This window comes from Eriocheir sinensis, unplaced genomic scaffold (genome assembly GCF_024679095.1).
Source record: "Eriocheir sinensis breed Jianghai 21 unplaced genomic scaffold, ASM2467909v1 Scaffold611, whole genome shotgun sequence".
In the NCBI taxonomy this organism is placed as follows: Eukaryota; Metazoa; Arthropoda; class Malacostraca; order Decapoda; family Varunidae; genus Eriocheir; species Eriocheir sinensis.
This window is the reverse complement of record NW_026111956.1, coordinates 218,359-237,464: the sequence shown is the minus strand read 5'-3', so window position 1 is coordinate 237,464 and position 19,106 is coordinate 218,359. Positions and strand designations below refer to the sequence as shown.

General features: G+C 44.9%; 2 long non-coding RNA genes across 6 annotated transcripts; both read right to left on the bottom strand.

Moving 5' to 3' along the window:
- Positions 1–4,134: 4,134 nt before the first annotated feature.
- On the bottom strand, positions 4,135–5,224 carry LOC126993414 (uncharacterized). Of its 3 annotated transcripts, none has more exons than XR_007747806.1 (3): positions 5,070–5,224; positions 4,605–4,883; positions 4,135–4,511 (listed from the first exon to the last, which is right to left on the bottom strand). It is a non-coding gene; the product is annotated as an uncharacterized LOC126993414 (long non-coding RNA). The 3 variants fall into 3 exon arrangements; XR_007747804.1 differs by having other exon boundaries at positions 4,698–4,883; XR_007747807.1 differs by lacking the exon at positions 5,070–5,224 and adding an exon at positions 4,884–4,988 and having other exon boundaries at positions 4,136–4,511; positions 4,698–4,790.
- Positions 5,225–7,608: 2,384 nt separating this feature from the next.
- On the bottom strand, positions 7,609–8,567 carry LOC126993422 (uncharacterized). Of its 3 annotated transcripts, none has more exons than XR_007747818.1 (4): positions 8,384–8,567; positions 7,988–8,087; positions 7,815–7,864; positions 7,609–7,641 (listed from the first exon to the last, which is right to left on the bottom strand). It is a non-coding gene; the product is annotated as an uncharacterized LOC126993422 (long non-coding RNA). The 3 variants fall into 3 exon arrangements; XR_007747821.1 differs by having other exon boundaries at positions 8,409–8,567; XR_007747820.1 differs by lacking the exon at positions 7,609–7,641 and having other exon boundaries at positions 7,725–7,914; positions 8,013–8,087.
- Between the last annotated feature and the right edge of the window lie 10,539 nt (positions 8,568–19,106).

The window sequence follows — 19,106 nt, the reverse complement described above, 5'->3', positions numbered from 1 at the left end:
GTGGGTGCAAGGAGGAGGAGGAGTGAAATTTAGTTTTGGATTAATTAACAACTAGACCCATAGAGGTGCACAAGTCTTAAGCTGGTGGAGGGCTAAAGTAAGGGTCCATGGTATATCATCAGCATATATAAAAACTTGTGTGCCCTGAGGAAAGGCCGGGGTACTGTGCAATTTTGTCCATGAGAATATTAAAGAGCAAAGGACTAAGGACCCCTCCCTGTGGAGTGCCCAATTCAACACTCCCTTCAGCAGAGCATGGAGCCACACCTCAGCCTTCCTATCATGCAAATAGTCTTTGAGCCACCCCAGTAATTTCCCTTCAACGCCCTTTAAAATATGTTGTTCCAATATAACCTCTTTATTGGCTCTGTCAATGAAAGCACGACAAACAGCACCTGCAGAACTTAAGCACTGAATCAAGCAGTCACCATGCAGTCCCTTCATAGAGCCATACAGATTCCATGACATGGGATCTCCCACTTATACAGTCAAGCACCTAAGTAGTATCCTTTCCATCATCTTACCCAGACAGCTAGTTAAGGAAATACGTCTAAAGTTAATGCATCACCCTTAGGGATGGAAATGATAGCAGCAGTTTTCCAGGCAGATGGTAGCTAGGCTTTGTGAGTTGTAAGACATGTTAAACAAATCTAAGATAGGTTATCTTTTATGACTAGTAAGGCATTGATAACATCATGAGTGACCCCATCAGGAGCTGTAGACTTGCCTGATATGACTGCACAAGGCAGTTCGTCACGGGTTATGGGTACACAGGTATACCATCAAAAATTAAGTGACAAGTTGTATTGAACGCTGGCTAGTCTGCGTCGCCTGTGGCAGTCTAAGGCACCTCTGTGAGCAGCAGGTAAGCTAGCTAGCAAGTGTCGAGGCTGTAGCCAGTCTGAGCCTTCTTCTGTACCGTGAACCTAAAAGAACACTCATTAGAACTCGATTAACCTCCTTTTTGGCCTTTGGAAATAGTTGGTGTGTGGGGTGGGAGCATTTCACAATACCAACCTTAAAGTTTCTCAAAATCAAGGAAATGATCAACCAATTTAGGCCGCGCGTCAATGGCCTTCAGAATCACGCTTATTTAGATGGAGTCAACACTTGCTCATGGTAAAGTTAATACACCTCTTCCAGATAATGTTTGAAGATTCACAAACCAGCTAAATTAAGACCTTCATCAGTCCATTACCTGGCTATTAAATGTGGTGCAGGACTTCAGTAGTAATGCAAACCTTACCTTTCAAGACCTTCATCAGTCCATTACCTGGCTATTAAATGTGGTGCAGGACTTCAGTAGTAATGCAAACCTTACCTTTCAAGACCTTCATCAGTCCATTACCTGGCTATTAAATGTGGTGCAGGACTTCAGTAGTAATGCAAACCTTACCTTTCAAGACCTTCATCAGTCCATTACCTGGCTATTAAATGTGGTGCAGGACTTCAGTAGTAATGCAAACCTTACCTTTCAAGACCTTCATCAGTCCATTACCTGGCTATTAAATGTGGTGCAGGACTTCAGTAGTAATGCAAACCTTACCTTTCAAGACCTTCATCAGTCCATTACCTGGCTATTAAATGTGGTGCAGGACTTCAGTAGTAATGCAAACCTTACCTTTCAAGACCTTCATCAGTCCATTACCTGACTTTTAATGAGGTGCAGAGCTTCAAGATTCTCTATTAGTTTCTCTTTGCATTTTTTCCCCTTTCCAATCTCCCTTTCTCTCTTACTGGCTCCCATTCCCTTTCCATCCCCAACATTCCCTTACAAATACCACAAGATAAACACCCCACTATCTATCACAGAGGCAGAGAAAGGCATGGGAGTGTTACGCTACCAGGCTACCAGTGAAGGCCCAATACGTGCCAACCACAGCGGACGGGTTGATGTGGAGCAGCGCTGAGGTAAATTCTTCTCACCCAACCCTTGCTTTTGTTAGGTAACCAAATACTTCCTGATACTATTTAAACATACATAATTAAGGCAACAATTATGAGATACAGAGAAATGATGAACTGTGAGGTAAAGAGAGAATACACAGAGATAAGAGAGACAGAACTAGACATTAGGCAAGAGTTATGAGATAGAGAGAAATGATGATCTGTGAGGTAAAGACAGAACACACAAAGAGAGACAGAACTAGACAGGAGGCAAGAGTTATGAGATAGAGAGAAATGATGAACTGTGAGGTAAAGACAGAACACACAAAAAGAGACAGAACTAGACATAAGGCAAGAGTTATGAGAGAGAGAGAAATGATGAACTGTGAGGTAAAGACAGAACACACAAAGAGAGACAGAACTAGACATAAGGCAAGAGTTATGAGAGAGAGAGAAATGATGAACTGTGAGGTAAAGACAGAACACACAAAGAGAGACAGAACTAGACATAAGGCAAGAGTTATGAGAGAGAGAGAAATGATGAACTGTGAGGTAAAGACAGAACACACAGAGATAAGAGACAAAACTAGACATAAGGCAAGAATTATGAGATACAGAGAAATGATGAACTGTGAGGTAAAGACAGAACACACAGAGAGAGACAGAACTTGACATAATTAAAGCAAGAATTATGAGATACAGAGAAATGATGAACTGTGGGGTAAAGACAGAACACACAAAGAGAGACAGAACTTGACATAATTAAAGCAAGAATTATGAGATAGAGAGAAATGATGAACTGAGGTAAAGACAGAACACACAGAGACAAGAGACAGAACTACACATAAGGCAAGAATTATGAGATAGAGAGAAATGATGAACTGTGAGGTAAAGACAGAACACACAGAGATAAGAGAGACAGAACTTGACATAATTAAAGCAAGAATTATGAGATGAGAGAAATGATGAACTGTGAGGTAAAGACAGAACACACAGAGACAAGAGACAGAACTACACATAAGGCAACAACTATGAGATACAGAGAAATGATGAACTGTGAGGTAAAGACAGAACACACAAAGAGACAAAAATAGACATAAGGCAACAACTATGAGATACAGAGAAATGATGAACTGTGAGGTAAAGACAGAACACACAAAGAGAGACAGAACTAGACATAAGGCAAGAGTTATGAGATAAAGAGAAATGATGATCTGTGGGGTAAAGACAGAACACACAAAGAGAGACAGAGCTAGACATAATTAAGGCAAAAATTATAAGATACAAAGAAATGATGAACTGTGAGGTAAAGACAGAACACACAGAGATGAGACAGAACTAGACATAATTAAGGCAACAATTATGAGATACAGAGAAATGATGAACTGTGAGGTAAAGACAGAACACACAGAGATGAGACAGAACTTGACATAATTAAGGCAAGAATTATGAGATAGAGAGAAATGATGAACTGTGAGGTAAAGACAGAACACACAGAGATGAGAGACAGAACTATTATAAAGAGTGGGAGAGAGAATTTATATTAGAGTTGGCTGACGATTAAAAATGGATCTTGGTATGTAAGGAAAATTGTGTACAGGTGTGTGAGAGCCACTATGAGGAACAGCTGGCTGGGATGATTAAGAGAGAGCGATCGAGGATTAATTAAAAAGATGAGAGGGCAATCAAGATATATATATGAGGAAGAATAAATTAACTGTGAGGTAAAGACAGAACATTTGAAACATTTAAAACATTTCAAACATTTCTTAATAGCCCATTAGGTGCAGTTACATATGTTTTTGCATGTATTGTTAGAGGCCAGCCTTTACATAACACAGAGATAAGAGAGAGACAGAACTAGACAAGGCTATCTCGACCGGTAGGCGCTGTATCGTAATTTTGAGACCAGAAATGGCTTTGCCGTGACATACTCTCTCAGGAAAGTCCCCATTTGCAAGGAAATAGCCCCAATAACGAAGATAAGTTTCCAGATTTTCCTCACATGTGGGTAGTTTTAAGCCACTCGGCGACGGCTGAAAAATCCCAGCTTGGTGGCACCAGGCGGGGATTGAACTCGCTTTGTCCCGAATGTGGCGCCATCATGCTATCCACTCAGCCACCGCCTCCCCCACTGCTCCATCCATGGTAGCGTTGCCCACACGGGTCACCTCAGCGCAGGCAGGACAAGGCTTATTCACCATGGACGGGCTTGTCAACCTGGTGGAGAAAGAGGTAGGTTAGGGTAGCTTAGGGTAGGGTAAGGTAGGTTAGGTAAGGAGGAGAGGCTAGATTTGGCAGGGAGGGAGAGATATGGCAGGGACACAGGCAGGGAGAGAGTGATTTGGCAGGGACAGAGGCAGGGAGAGGGAAATATTTGGCAGAGACATGTAAAGAGAGCAGGGGAGGACACAGTGCTGGGAGTTTTAGTAGAGGACCTGGAAACAGTGCTCAGAAGGGAAAGACTCCGATGGTTTGGACATGTAAAGAGAGCAGGGGAGGATACAGTGCTGGGAGTTTTAGTAGAGGACCTGGAAACAGTGCTCAGAAGGGAAAGACTCCGATGGTTTGGACATGTAAAGAGAGCAGGGGAGGATACAGTGCTGGGAGTTTTAGTAGAGGACCTGGAAACAGTGCTCAGAAGGGAAAGACTCCGATGGTTTGGACATGTAAAGAGAGTAGGGGAGGACACAGTGCTGGGAGTTTTAGTAGAGGACCTGGAAACAGTGCTCAGAAGGGAAAGACTCCGATGGTTTGGACATGTAAAGAGAGCAGGGGAGGACACAGTGCTGGGAGTTTTAGTAGAGGACCTGGAAACAGTGCTCAGAAGGGAAAGACTCTGATGGTTTGGACATGTAAAGAGAGCAGGGGAGGACACAGTGCTGGGAGTTTTAGTAGAGGACCTGGAAACAGTGCTCAGAAGGGAAAGACTCCAATGGTTTGGACATGTAAAGAGAGCAGGGGAGGACACAGTGCTGGGAGTTTTAGTAGAGGACCTGGAAACAGTGCTCAGAAGGGAAAGACTCTGATGGTTTGGACATGTAAAGAGAGCAGGGGAGGACACAGTGCTGGGAGTTTTAGTGGAGGACCAGGAAACAGTGCTCAGAAGGGAAAGACTCCAATGGTTTGGACATGTAGAGAGAGCAGGGGAGGACACAGTGCTGGGAGTTTTAGTAGAGGACCTGGAAACAGTGCTCAGAAGGGAAAGACTCCAATGGTTTGGACATGTAAAGAGAGCAGGGGAGGATACAGTGCTGGGAGTGTTGGAGAGATTGGAGGTAGAAGGAAGGAGACCAGTTGGTAGACCTAGGAAAACATGGAGAAGGTGTATACAAGAAGACTTAGCAGTGATGGGATTGGATGAGCATTGGGCAGAAGACATAGCAGAATGGAGGTAGAAGGAAGACCAGTTGGTAGACCTAGAAAAACGTGGAGAAGGTGTGTACAGGAAGACTTGGGATTGATAGAACTGTATAAGCACTGGGCGGAAGACAGAGTAGAATGGAGGAGAGCCATAAAGCGTCCAACCGCTCAGGAAGATTGAATTAAATGGACCTTAACCTAAATAATGATGATGATAATGACATTGTACTTACCAGGGATTGAGTGGTCATAGTAGTAGTAGTAGTAGATCAGCTGTCATGGAAGTACTATATAAGGGATTCAATAGTACACATAGTAGCTGTATAGAGGATTTAATAGTACACATAGTAGTAATAGTAATAATAGTAGTCTCAGGGATCTCCTTGAGTCCGTCGTCAATGTAGATGTAGTTTCCACACCTCCACCACCTAAGTAGCATTGATGTGGTCAACAACATCCGCCGAGCACATCTCACAGAACTCCTTGTCCGTTGCGAGCTTGACCCGGCCGCCAACCTTCCGCCAGCTCAATCTCCGCTGACGCTCCCTGGGAAAGGTCAGGTTAGGTTAGGTCGCGGGAGGTCATGGTGGGGTCAAACGAGGGTGGGTTATGTTTTAGGAGGGGAGTAAAGAAATGGAAAAATCACTGGGCTATTTTTTTATATATATTTTTTTTTGTGTGTGTGTGTTTGTGTGTGTGTGTGTGTGTGTGTGTGTGTGTGTGTGTGTAGTGGAAGGCAGGGTACAGGGTTCCTCTTCTTACTAAAACCTTGATTAAAAGAAAATAAATAAATATATATAAATCCTGGGAGCTATTTTATTCTTATGTTATGTAAATGGTATGTCAATTAGTGTTTCCTATCCACTACTTTTATATGCAGATGACACAGTATATATATTAGCTGTAACACACAAGGATGCCACATGTAATAACCATACTATTGAGCCAATCTGTGGGTTCATTTTCTTCAACAATGACACCTAGTCTTTCTATATGGTCTAATTCCTTCTTAAGTTTATCCCTCAGAGCAACAGGTATTTCTCTAGGAGGGTGAGCCACAGGGACAGCACTTGGACCAAACTGTAATTCAACTGTTGGAAAGTTGGAAAGTTTTGTTTAGTGGGTGCAACATCTGTGGTCATATGCCGGAGAGAGACAGAAGAGGAAAGAATTATAGGAGAAGGGAACAGACCCCAGGAGACGGGACACAACCCCCGATTAATACCTGGTACCCATTCACTGCTGGGTGGACAGGGGCGTAGGGTATCGGAAAAGCCGCCCAAATTTTTCCACTCTGCCCGGGAATTGAACCCGGGCTCTCTCAGCCAAGTAATTTACCTGTACCATCCAGCAGGCATCCCAGTCCCTCAAATACATCAAAGAATTCCTCCAACATACCATTTGCACCATGAATTGTAGGCAATGTCCAGCGCACACCTGTGGTCGATGCATGTGTAGGCATTGGCACCCTTCAGCTGCATGGGCGGAACCTTAGACATCTGTGGGAGAGAGAGAAAGAGAGAGATTGACAAATAATATAGAGGGAGAGGAAGATAACAGTGAGATACAGGGATTTTAACACGATAATGAGGTTAACCTGGTAGCAGTGATGGGCCAATTTTGTGGCTTTACCGTGTAGCAGCGACAGGCCAAATTTGTGCCATGATATAAACCCCCAAAAATAGATGATACATAATCTAATCGCAAATGCTTTGATATATATGAAATGGTTTGTGTGAGGGGCGATTTTTTCTCATTTTTCTCGCTTGGAGGGACCATTAAGAAACATGATCCCCGCTGCTACTGGGTTAATATCTGCATTTTTATGAGCGTTTTTTTCAAGTTCATTGCACAGAGGAAGGGTCAGACTACCACCAGGGTCATTAAACTACCCCTGGAAATGCCCAAAACGCCTATGAAAGCCTCGCCAAGTATTTTTTTCTACAACAAAGGAGACAGCTCAAGGGCACACACAAAAGAGGAAACTATATTGTCAATTATTGTCTAGTGTCAATTCCTGTGCAGATGACAAAAACCTGGATCTTCAAGTCCCTCCCTGTCTTAGCCTGTGGGGGGAGTCTCAACGCCCTGCCCCTGCTGTGGGTGGTGTGGGGGGGTGTGGGGGTCTGGTGCAGGGCCCACAGCTCCACCGTCAGGCTCAGGGGGGAGTCTCCAGGTCCGACGGGTGCTGGGGGAGGGGGGGGAAGGCAGCATATCAGAACACTTCTTACCCTGAGAGCATGTCAAGATATGTAACATTGCAACATTCAGTAGATATGTACCATTAAAACCTCTCTTGAACCCAGCTATTAAAACCTCTTGTAAACCCAGCTATTAAAACCTCTTGTAAACCCAGCTATTAAAACCTCTTGTAAACCCAGCTATTAAAACCTCTCTTGAACCCAGCTATTAAAACCTCTCTTGAACCCAGCTATTAAAACCTCTCTTGAACCCAGCTATTAAAACCTCTTGAACCCAGCTATTAAAACCTCTCTTGAACCCAGCTATTAAAACCTCTCTTGAACCCAGCTATTAAAACCTCTCTTGAACCCAGCTATTAAAACCTCTCTTGAACCCAGCCATTAAAACCTCTCTTGAACCCAGCCATTAAAACCTCTCTTGAACCCAGCCATTAAAACCTCTCTTGAACCCAGCTATTAAAACCTCTTGAACCCAGCTATTAAAACCTCTCTTGAACCCAGCTATTAAAACCTCTCTTGAACCCAGCCATTAAAACCTCTCTTGAACCCAGCTATTAAAACCTCTCTTGAACCCAGCTATTAAAACCTCTCTTGAACCCAGCTATTAAAACCTCTCTTGAACCCAGCTATTAAAACCTCTTGTAAACCCAGCCATTAAAACCTCTTGAACCCAGCTATTAAAACCTCTCTTGAACCCAGCTATTAAAACCTCTCTTGAACCCAGCCATTAAAACCTCTCTTGAACCCAGCTATTAAAACCTCTTGAACCCAGCCATTAAAACCTCTCTTGAACCCAGCCATTAAAACCTCTCTTGAACCCAGCTATTAAAACCTCTATTTAACCCAGCCATTAAAACCTCTCTTGAACCCAGCTATTAAAACCTCTTTTAAACCCAGCTATTAAAACCTCTCTTGAACCCAGCTATTAAAACCTCTCTTGAACCCAGCTATTAAAACCTCTCTTGAACCCAGCTATTAAAACCTCTCTTGAACCCAGCTATTAAAACCTCTCTTGAACCCAGCTATTAAAACATCTTGTAAACCCAGCCATTAAAACCTCTCTTGAACCCAGCTATTAAAACCTCTTGTAAACCCAGCCATTAAAACCTCTCTTGAACCCAGCTATTAAAACCTCTTGTAAACCCAGCTATTAAAACCTCTCTTGAACCCAGCTATTAAAACTTATTGCAAGCCCAGCCATTAAAACCTGCTTAACATCGCTTGTGTGAGTCTTCCCCTGCATAGGAACAGCCGCGTCATCCAGGGGTAGACCAGGGAATCAACCACTCATATCCACGGTAGACCAGGAAATTGACCACTCCTCCAGGGGCCGGTAGACCAGGAAATCAACCACTCAGCAGATGACCAGTGTTGTGTAGCTCTCCAGTCTGAAATTGAGGGAGTTCGTAACCTAACCGATCATGGATATTAATCAGTGTTTTTACTCAAAGACAAACTGTGTGCGATGAACATTCAGCGACTCGGAAATGGAAATAATCACTAGATATTTACGACACAATAACAAAAATATCTGAGATCACACCTGAACCATCGGATACCTGTGACATTATCAGTAAAGGCAATTAGGGCACTCACTCACGAGGACGTCTCAGAATAAGTGCGCCAAGTTTTATTATCGAGGCTAACATGGCTGTGGTCCGGGGCGTGGAACCTCATCAACGGTGACGAGGTGTTCTGTGGTTGAAGCTCGGCCCTGGAGGTTTCTTGTAGACCCGGGTGGATGTGGTAATGCCCGGGTGGAGCAGCAACGGCCGTAGAGGGTTGGGATGTACACTGTAGTCTTATGTATACTGTAGAGTCTTATACTGTAGAGTCTTCCATGGCAAACGTTGCCCGTTCTTTACTAACTAGAGAGAGAGAAAGACACAGAGAGAGATTGAGAGATAGAGAGACAGACAGAGAGAGACAGAGAGAGAGATTGAGAGAGAGAGACAGAGACAGAGCAACACACACACACAGACGTACGCACAGTGCAGTGAGGGAGAATTAAGCAACACACACACACACAGACGTACGCACAGTGCAGTGAGGGAGAATTAAGCAACACACACACAGACGTACGCACAGTGCAGTGAGGGAGAATTAAGCAACACACACACACAGACGTACGCACAGTGCAGTGAGGGAGAATTAAGCAACACACACACACACAGACGTACGCACAGTGCAGTGAGGGAGAATTAAGCAACACACACACACAGACGTACACAGTGCTGGGAGGGAGGAAGGACAGGCAGCATGGCGGTACATTGTTTATTACGGAACGAAATTCGCGTTACAGCTGCAAGGTGCTCTCAACCACAATGCCTTACAAAACCAGCAGTAGTTACCTCCTCCTGCTGCAGCGACCTCCCAAGACGGAGGCCCCAGACCCCGCCCAGCGAGGATGCGCCTCCCCGGCCACCTGGTCAAAGCCTGGTCAACCAGTCAGCCAGAGAGGTGCGCCCCCGCCGACAGGGCCCAGAAGCCTTCCGCATCGGGCGGGTCACCACAGCCGCCTCTTCTTGCTGCTCAGGAACACAACAGGCTAAAGGCAACAGTTACACACGGACATATAAAAAAGAAATCCTAACCGACATCTCAGAGGAGACGCCCAAAGCGGCAGACTCAAACGCAGAAACGGAAAACACCCGTTCTGTGAAAGAGCCAACCGTTGTACCCCTAACACCTAGGCCCCACCAGCCTCCTCCTGTGAGGAAAACTGGTCCTCAGTAACTCGGAAGGAGCTACCCTGGCGGCAAAGCTGTAACACAGACTGGCCCGCGTACAACTCCGCCGCCTAAACTAACACCTTGCCAGACCTCCCTACGGGAGAATCAGCATCTATCTGCGCGTCTTTCAAAGCGTTGCTCCGACTCCCTAACCGCCCGACCACCCGTCCGCCCGCCCGTTCCACGTACGCCGCCCGTCCGCCCATCCGCCCCGCCCCCCAACCCGCCCGCAAGCGTGCGAGCAGAGGTACGACGAGCGTCAGTGCAGCGGGCGTAGCGTCGGGTTCCGTGCGTTAAATGCGTGTAGCCGTGCGGCTCAGCGTAACGCTGCTGCCTGCCTACCTGACCGAGGGTGGGGTGCCCGCCCGACAACCTGACCGCAAGGTGGCCTGCCTACCTATCTGATGGCCCGACTGACAGCCTGACCACCCAATAGCTTGCCTGTCACCTGCTAGCCTGACTGCCAGGTGGCACACCCGCCGTCGGCCTGATGGACAGACAGCCACGCCCATGCCTTCCTGACACAGTGATTAGCTAAGTCCCCACACAAAAAAAGACACTCACACAAAAAAAACTCACACACCCATAACCTGCACCGTAGTGCTACCCCAAACCTCAGCAGCTCCCGCGTTGCACACCGCCACCGCCGTTGGTCGCCCGGCAGCATCCACCCAGCGCCTCGCACACAACAGCTAAAGAGCTAGGGAGGAAGGGGGTTATGGGGAAAAAACATACATAGAAATGAAATCCTAGCAGTCACACAGCAACACACAGCAAAAGGTCAAACACACGGCAGGCCTGCCATCACACACACAAACACACACAGCACACACTAAACCAAATACCGTGGATATACCGTAGTGACGTGATGTGATGTCCTCGCTGCACGCGCCTCCGGACTGCCACACACACACACACGCTAGCTATTGGGTATAAACACACGGGAAAAAGGCATAGAAAAAAAAGACATCCTAAATAAAATAACACACACAAGTACTCAGCGGGGGTTTGGGGAGGCAGACGGAGGAGGGCCAGTTGGCATGGGAAAGGGGAATCGCCCTGCCCAGGAGATGGATATAGTCTTAGCACCCCCTGGCGTGAAGGTTTACCCAACACACCAGGCGGTAAGGCTCGACACAACCCAAATCCCAGGAGGCTCATCCCCCAACCCACTTCCAGCCCACCAACCATTCTACCCCACCCTCCCTTACCCACTAAGTACCCACAGACATACACCAAAAAAAAGACTCCACTCCCATCAGACTCCTTGGAAGAAGGCAGCCTGATCCACCTAATAAAAAAGCCAGGCTCAACCTTACGGAAGAGTCTGGCAAAACGTCGGCGGAGACAACGCGAAAGACTAACGCCTGGCCAAGCAGAGCCCGACCGCTCTGACCCCCGGAAGAGAGGCCAGAGTAGCTAGAGTCGGCTTCCTCCTACGGAGAAAACCGACAAAAAAAACTTCAGACATCTCGGAGGGAGACCGTCTGAAGGTGGAAGACTCAAACGCAGAACGGAATCACACCCGTTCTGTGAAAGAGCCAACCGTTGTTACACCTAACACCCTAACACCCTAACACCCTACACCAGCTAAACAAACACCCTACACCCTGACGTGCTGCTCCCGCGCTGCGCCGATGCTCTCGCTTACGCGCCTCTGAAAGAACAAGACCGACTTAGACACAACCCAGGAGACTGACGGAGAATTAGACACACTATGAAAATTATACAAGAGCAACAGTATTTAATGATCTTGTTATTTGACTGATTATCATTTCATTACTATTATTGGTATTGTTATATTCATTACTATTATTGGTATTATTATATTCATTACTATTATTGGTATTATCATAATCATTATCATTGTTTACCTGGGCGCCAGAGGATACAGGCAAGGGTGACACACACGCCACCTCCATCAACGTGTCTCTCCAGGCGGGGCAACACACTGGAAGTACAGGAGACTCAGACATGCGGAGAGGCAGCGGCAGAGACATCCAGACATCTTGGCTCAGACACAGGTGGCTGCTCCATTAACCCGGCAGCAGCGACAGGCCAAGTTTGTGGCTTTACCGTGTAGCAGCGATGGGCCAAGTTTGTGCCATGATATTTAAACCCCCCAAAATAGATGATGCATAATCTGATCACAAATGCTTTGATATATATTATGAAATGGTTTGTGTGTCCAAACTCCTTATGCAAGAGTTAAGAACATAAGGAGTCTGCAAGAGGCTGGTTAGGCTATACAAGGCCATGGCTTTATCTAACCTCTTCTTGAATGTATCTATGGTATTGGCACCCACAACATGGCCCCCAAGCCTGTTCCACTCATCCACCACTCTGTTAGTAAACCAATTCTTGCCTATGTCTTTGTTGAATCTGAATTTGTCTAACTTAAAACCATTGCCACGCATCCTACCTGGCTCTTTTACTATCAAAATCTTATTGACATCCCCTTTATTAAATCCCTTCATCCATTTATAGACTTCGATCAAGTCTCCTCGCAACCTTCGCCTTTCTAGCGAGTGTAGATTTAACTGCTTCAGCCTGTCTTCATAAGGCAAGTTTCTCACCCCCTGAATCATCTTTGTCATCCTCCTCTGTACAGATTCTAACACCTTGATATCCATTCTATAGTAGGGGGACCAGAACTGAACCACATAATCGAGATGAGGTCTAACTAGTGCTAAGTAAAGTTTGAGGATGACTTCAGCGCTCCTATTGCTTACGCTCCTTGAGATGAAACCAAGTACTCTGTTGGCCCAATTTTTGGCCTGAATGCATTGAGCCCTAGGACGGAGGTCAGCGCTCACTAGGACTCCTAAGTCTCTCTCAAGCCCAGACCTGCTTAGAGGAGTGCCATTTAAGGAGTAATTGTGTGAGGGATGATTCCTACCTACACTCAGAATGCTACACTTCCCAACATTGAATTCCATCTGCCACTTCCCCGCCCAATCATATAGTCTGTCAAACTCATCCTGGAGAACAGTAGCGTCCCTGTCTGATTGGATTACACTACTGATCTTGGTATCATCTGTGAACTTGCTGACATCACCACTAATTCCTGTCCAAGTCATTGATGTAAATAATAAAAAGCAGAGGACCCAGCACCGACCCTTGTGGGACTCCACTCGTAACACTGCCCCATTTCACCATTGATCTGCACTCTCTGCTTCCTACCACTGAGCCACGCCCTGATCCAGTTCAAAACTTTCCCATCTATGCCATAAGCCTGTAATTTTAGTAATAGCCGGTGATGAGGGACTTTGTCGAACGCTTTACTGAAATCTAGATACAATATGTCATAGTTTTCATCTCGCTCAACCGCCTCGATTACTTTAGTGTAGAAGGACAACTAGTAAGGCAAGACCTATCCTTTGTGAACCTATGCTGTGAATCATGAATTAAATTATGCTTTTCTAGATGGTCCAGAATGCTCCCGGCTATAATTTGTGGCTTTACCGTGTAGCAGCGACGGGCCAAATTTGTGGCTTTACTGTGAAGCAGCGACGGGCCAAATTTGTGGCTTTACCATGTAGCAGCGACGGGCCAAATTTGTGCCATGATTTAAACTCCCCAAAATAGATGATGCATAATCTGATCACAAATGCTTTGATATATATTATGAAATGGTTTGTGTGAGGGTGATTTTTCTCATTTTTCTCGCTTGGAGGAACCATTAAGATACATGACCCACGCTGCTGCCACCACCACCGGGTTAAGGTCAAAAAAATTGTAATGCCAAAATTTAATTAAGTACGGGAAAGATAGAAATTAGGGAGGATAAGTAGTTTTAAGTATTTTTAAGAATATATAAATTCCATCTCTATCTCTCACGTACTTAACTGAATTTTTCTTAACTAAAAATGGTCAAATCATCACTGATCTCCTCTATTATGCATATATAATCATTTTTGCAATTCCTAACATTATATACTCATTTAAATAATTTTTCACACATATATATAAATACTACTCTTACATATACCCAATACTGTCCAACCCCTCATGCAAGAGTTAACCAGCATCTTCATTCTTTCATCCCTATACTGTCCAAACCCCTTATGCAAGAGTTAACCAGCATCTTCATTCTTTCATCCCTATACTGTCCAAACCCATTATGCAAGAGTTAACCAGCATCTTCATTCTTTCATCCCTATACTGTCCAAACCCTTATGCAAGAGTTAACCAGCATCTTCATTATTTCATCCCTATACTGTCCAACCCCTTATGCAAGGATTTACCAGCATCTTCATTCTTTCATACCTCTACTGTCCAACCCATTATGCAAGAGTTTACCAGCATCTTCATTCTTTCATCCCTATACTGTCCAACCCCTTATGCAAGAGTTAACCAGCATCTTCATTCTTTCATCCCTATACTGTCCAACCCCTTATGCAAGAGTTAACCAGCATCTTCATTCTTTCATCCCTATACTGTCCAACCCCTTATGCAAGAGTTAACCAGCATCTTCATTCTTTCATCCCTATACTGTCCAAACCCATTATGCAAGAGTTAACCAGCATCTTCATTCTTTCATCCCTATACTGTCCAACCCCTTATGCAAGAGTTAACCAGCATCTTCATTCTTTCATCCCTATACTGTCCAACCCCTTATGCAAGAGTTAACCAGCATCTTCATTCTTTCATCCCTATACTGTCCAACCCCTTATGCAAGTTAACCAGCATCTTCATTCTTTCATCCCTATACTGTCCAACCCCTTATGCAAGAGTTAACCAGCATCTTCATTCTTTCATCCCTATACTGTCCAAACCCATTATGCAAGAGTTAACCAACATCTCACTCTTTCATCCTATACTGTCCAAACCCATTATGCAGAGTTAACCAGCATCTTCATTCTTTCATCCCTGTGCTGTCAAACCCATTATGCAGAGTCAACCAGCATCTCCACTTTTCATCCCTATACTGTCCAAACCCATTATGCAAGAGTTAACCAGCATCTCCACTCTTTCATCCTATACTGTCCAAACCCCCTTATGCAGAGTTAACCAGCATCTTCATTCTTTCATCCCTGTGCTGTCCAAACCCATTATGCAAGCGTCAACCATCTCCACTCTTTCATCCCTATACTGTCAAACCCATTGTGCAAGAGTTAACCAGCATCTTCATTCTTTCATCCCTGTGTCCAAACCCATTATGCAAGAGTCAACCAGCATCTCACTCTTTCATCCCTATACTGTCCAAACCCATTATGCAAGAGTCAACCAGCATTTTCCTCTTTCATCCCTATACTGTCCAAACCATTATGCAAGAGTTAACCACATCTTCATTCTTTCATCCTATGCTGTCCAAACCCATTATGCAAGAGTCAACCAGCATCTCACTCTTTCATCCCTATACTGTCCAAACCCATTGTACGAAGTTAACCAGCATCTTCACTCTTTCATCCCTATGCTATCCAACCCCATTATGCAAGGTTAACCAGCATCTTCATTCTTTCGTTCCCTATACTGTCAACCCCTTATGCAAGGAGTTAACCAGCATCTTCATTCTTTCATCCCTATACTGTCCAACCCCTTATGCAAGAGATTAACCAGCATCTTCATTCTTTCATCCCTATACTGTCCAACCCCTTTGCAAGTTAACCAGCATCTTCATTCTTTCATTCCTACTTGTCAACCCCTTATGCAGAGTTAACCAGCATCTTCATTCTTTCATCCCTATACTGTCCAAACCCATTATGCAAGAGTCAACCAGCATCTCCCTCTTTCATCCCTATACTGTCCAAACCCATTATGCAAGAGTTAACCAGCATCTTGTTCTTTCACATCCTGTGCTGTCCAAACCCATTATGCAAGAGTCAACCAACATCTCCACTCTTTCATCCCTATACTGTCAAACCCATTATACAGAGTTAACCAGCATCTCCCACTCTTTCATCCCTATACTGTCAAACCCCTTATGCAAGAGTTAACAGCATCTTCATTCTTTCATCCTGTACTTTCCAAACCCATTATACAGCGTCAACAGCATCTCCACTCTTTCATCCCTATACTGTCCAAACCCATTATACAGAGTTAACCAGCATCTTCATTCTCATCCCTGTGCTGTCCAAACCCATTATGCAAGAAGTCAACCAGCATCTCCTCTTTCATCCCTATACTGTCCAAACCCATTATGCAAGAGTCAATAGCATTTTCACTCTTTCATCCCTATACTGTCCAAACCCATTATGCAAGGATTAACCCAGCATCTTCATTCTTTCATCCTGTGCTGTCAAACCCAGTATGCAAGAGTCAACAGCATCTCCTCTTTCATCCCTATACTGTCCAAACCCATTATGCAAGGAGTTAACCAGCATCTTCATTCCTTTCATCCCTGTACTGTCCAAACCCATTATGCAAGAGTCAACCAGCATCTCACTCTTTCATCCCTATACTGTCCAAACCCATTATGCAGAGTTAACCAACATCTTCATTCTTTCATCCCTTACACTGGTAAACTCTGGGCACCCTTCCTGTGTCTATATCTCCTCCTGCCTTCGACTTGAATTCTCTCACGAGAGAATGACGTATCGAGAGACGCCTCTCCTCCCGAAACTGACCTCCCTTTCGGCCGCTCATAACTTTTGTCTCTTATGGAGTAGCGATTAACCTGAGAACATCGGCAGACCCTTTTCTGGGCTTTCACGAGTCATGGCTGTGGTATGGTGGACCCTAAAAAGGGCACACCATAAAACCCCTGATTCAAGCTAATTGTAGGCGGTTGTGGCATACCCCAACAGGTTGTGGCTGAAGACCGGTTGTGGCATGGGAACCCACCATGCATGCCCTGGGTCATTGTGGTGGTGTAGTGATGAGGTGGAGCTTAATTAGGCTTAGACTTTTGTCATGGGTGGTGCTGTGAAGGTCATGGCAGACTGAATTAGCTATCCATACAGTTATCACTCGTCAAATTCTTTAAAGTGCCAACAAGCGACTCTCGGCTAAGATACGATGCATGGCGTCACGCTATCTGAACTGTTTATTTTGTGACAAACACCACACAAACAGAATGGGTTTGAGTAAAAGAAATATTCTTAATGGCTTTATAGTTGGGGAAGGAGCAGGTGCTCTGATGTACGTTCATATACTCTTTTCTTAGTCTCCAAAATGCAGTGTAATTTTGCCCATTTCCCGGCTTTCCCATTGCGACGCCCGTCATTAAGCCCTTCCCGGCGGAGGATCTATATAGAGACGTTTGGAAATTGGGACTTTTTGTTGGCGCGTCTGTGTATAGACGTTTGCTCTCATTTGCCCTCATTAGATAGTATCATGGCGCCACTATAAACACTCGCCTGCGCCAGAACGGGCTGGGCCGACCCCCCCAAAAAATAGACAATTCCTTACTACTGACAAAATGAACAAAAATTATTATTAGGCATCTCAAACCCCCGGGACACTTGCCGACATTGCCTCTCAAGGACAGTCACCCTTGTGGTTTGTTGGATATGCAACACACATCAGCTAACACCGGGAATTTTTGCATTTTTTCCTAGTTTCTTTTATTATTATAGTCTATCACGTCAGGGAGAAAGAGACCTCTTGAGCCGGAGGAAATGACTCCTTTGGCAGCTGAGGATATAGATGCTGATTTTTTGGATGAATTTGATGATCCTGACTCGTGTACCATCAGTGGTTACACTCTAAACCTTCATTTGAATGTATCAATATACATATAACTAGTCTAACTTAACCCTTTCATTGCTAAACGCTTGCAGCGGGCGTTAGGCGTGTCTGCTGGTGGTGCTAAACACTCACTGCGACCTCCAGCCGCACTCAAATCTCCGTGTGAGAGTGTTCAACACTAATTCTCACAACACAGGATTGACAAGTGAGTGTTTTCTACTAAACTTGGTGGAAAATCATGTCAGCCCTGCTGCCAGGGAAGGGGTTATGGGCTTTTCTAAACCTATTTTCTTGTTTGCCCTAAATTGGTTTCTTTAGCTGTAAAAAACAATATCCATTATCCACACAACTATGTCAAAATGCTTACCGGTCTCCCAGCTGAAGAGGTCACGGACAGAGGAGGTCATGTGCGCCTCCCAAGCCCACATGTCCCCGGCGTCCATCTCCCGAACACTGCCACACAAACAAACGCTAGCTATGGGTATAAAAAAGATTACGTGCAAAAGGTTCACACACAAAAATACATCCCTAACAAAATAATAGTACTGCGAAGGCATAACGCCAACGCACACACACACTAATCATACGACAGGCCTGCCATTCACACACAGGCGCACACACAAAAGAACCCACTTAGCAAACCGTCGGTGTCGTCGCGATGAGTCCTCTGCATGGTCCGTCCATGACATCCCTGCAAAAACAGAGGCATATTAGAAAAGGGAACATTAAGGGCCGCTTCCACAGTCCATCATGGTCTTTGTAACACTCCCAGAACCAAGCTATAGAATCCCATACTGTTCAAAATAGCGCGGTCTTGATGACCCACTAACTACAAAGAGCTTTCCCTGTATGTGCAAATCAAATTTGTGGACTTGAATATAAACAGAATCTCAGCTTACTCATCTCCTTTCTCTTCCCTTTCCTTCATATCATAAACACAGCTTTTCCTGTATAGTCTTGTCAAATTTGTGAACTTGAATATAAACAGGATCTCAGCTCACCTCGTCTCCCAATCTAATCTCCCTTCTCCTCCCTTTCCTTCGTATCTAATGACAATATAAGACCTTTCTATAGTCTTGTCAAATTTGTGAACTTGAATATAAACAGGATCTCAGCTCACTCGTCTCCCAATCTAATCTGCTACTCCTCCCTTTCCTTCGTATCATGACAATAGGGTACTTACCGCGTGCTTGTCAAATTTGTGAACGAATATAAACAGGATCTCAGCTCCTCGTCTCCCAATCTCATCTCCTTCTGCCCTTTCCTTCCCCATTATCTCATGACAATATAA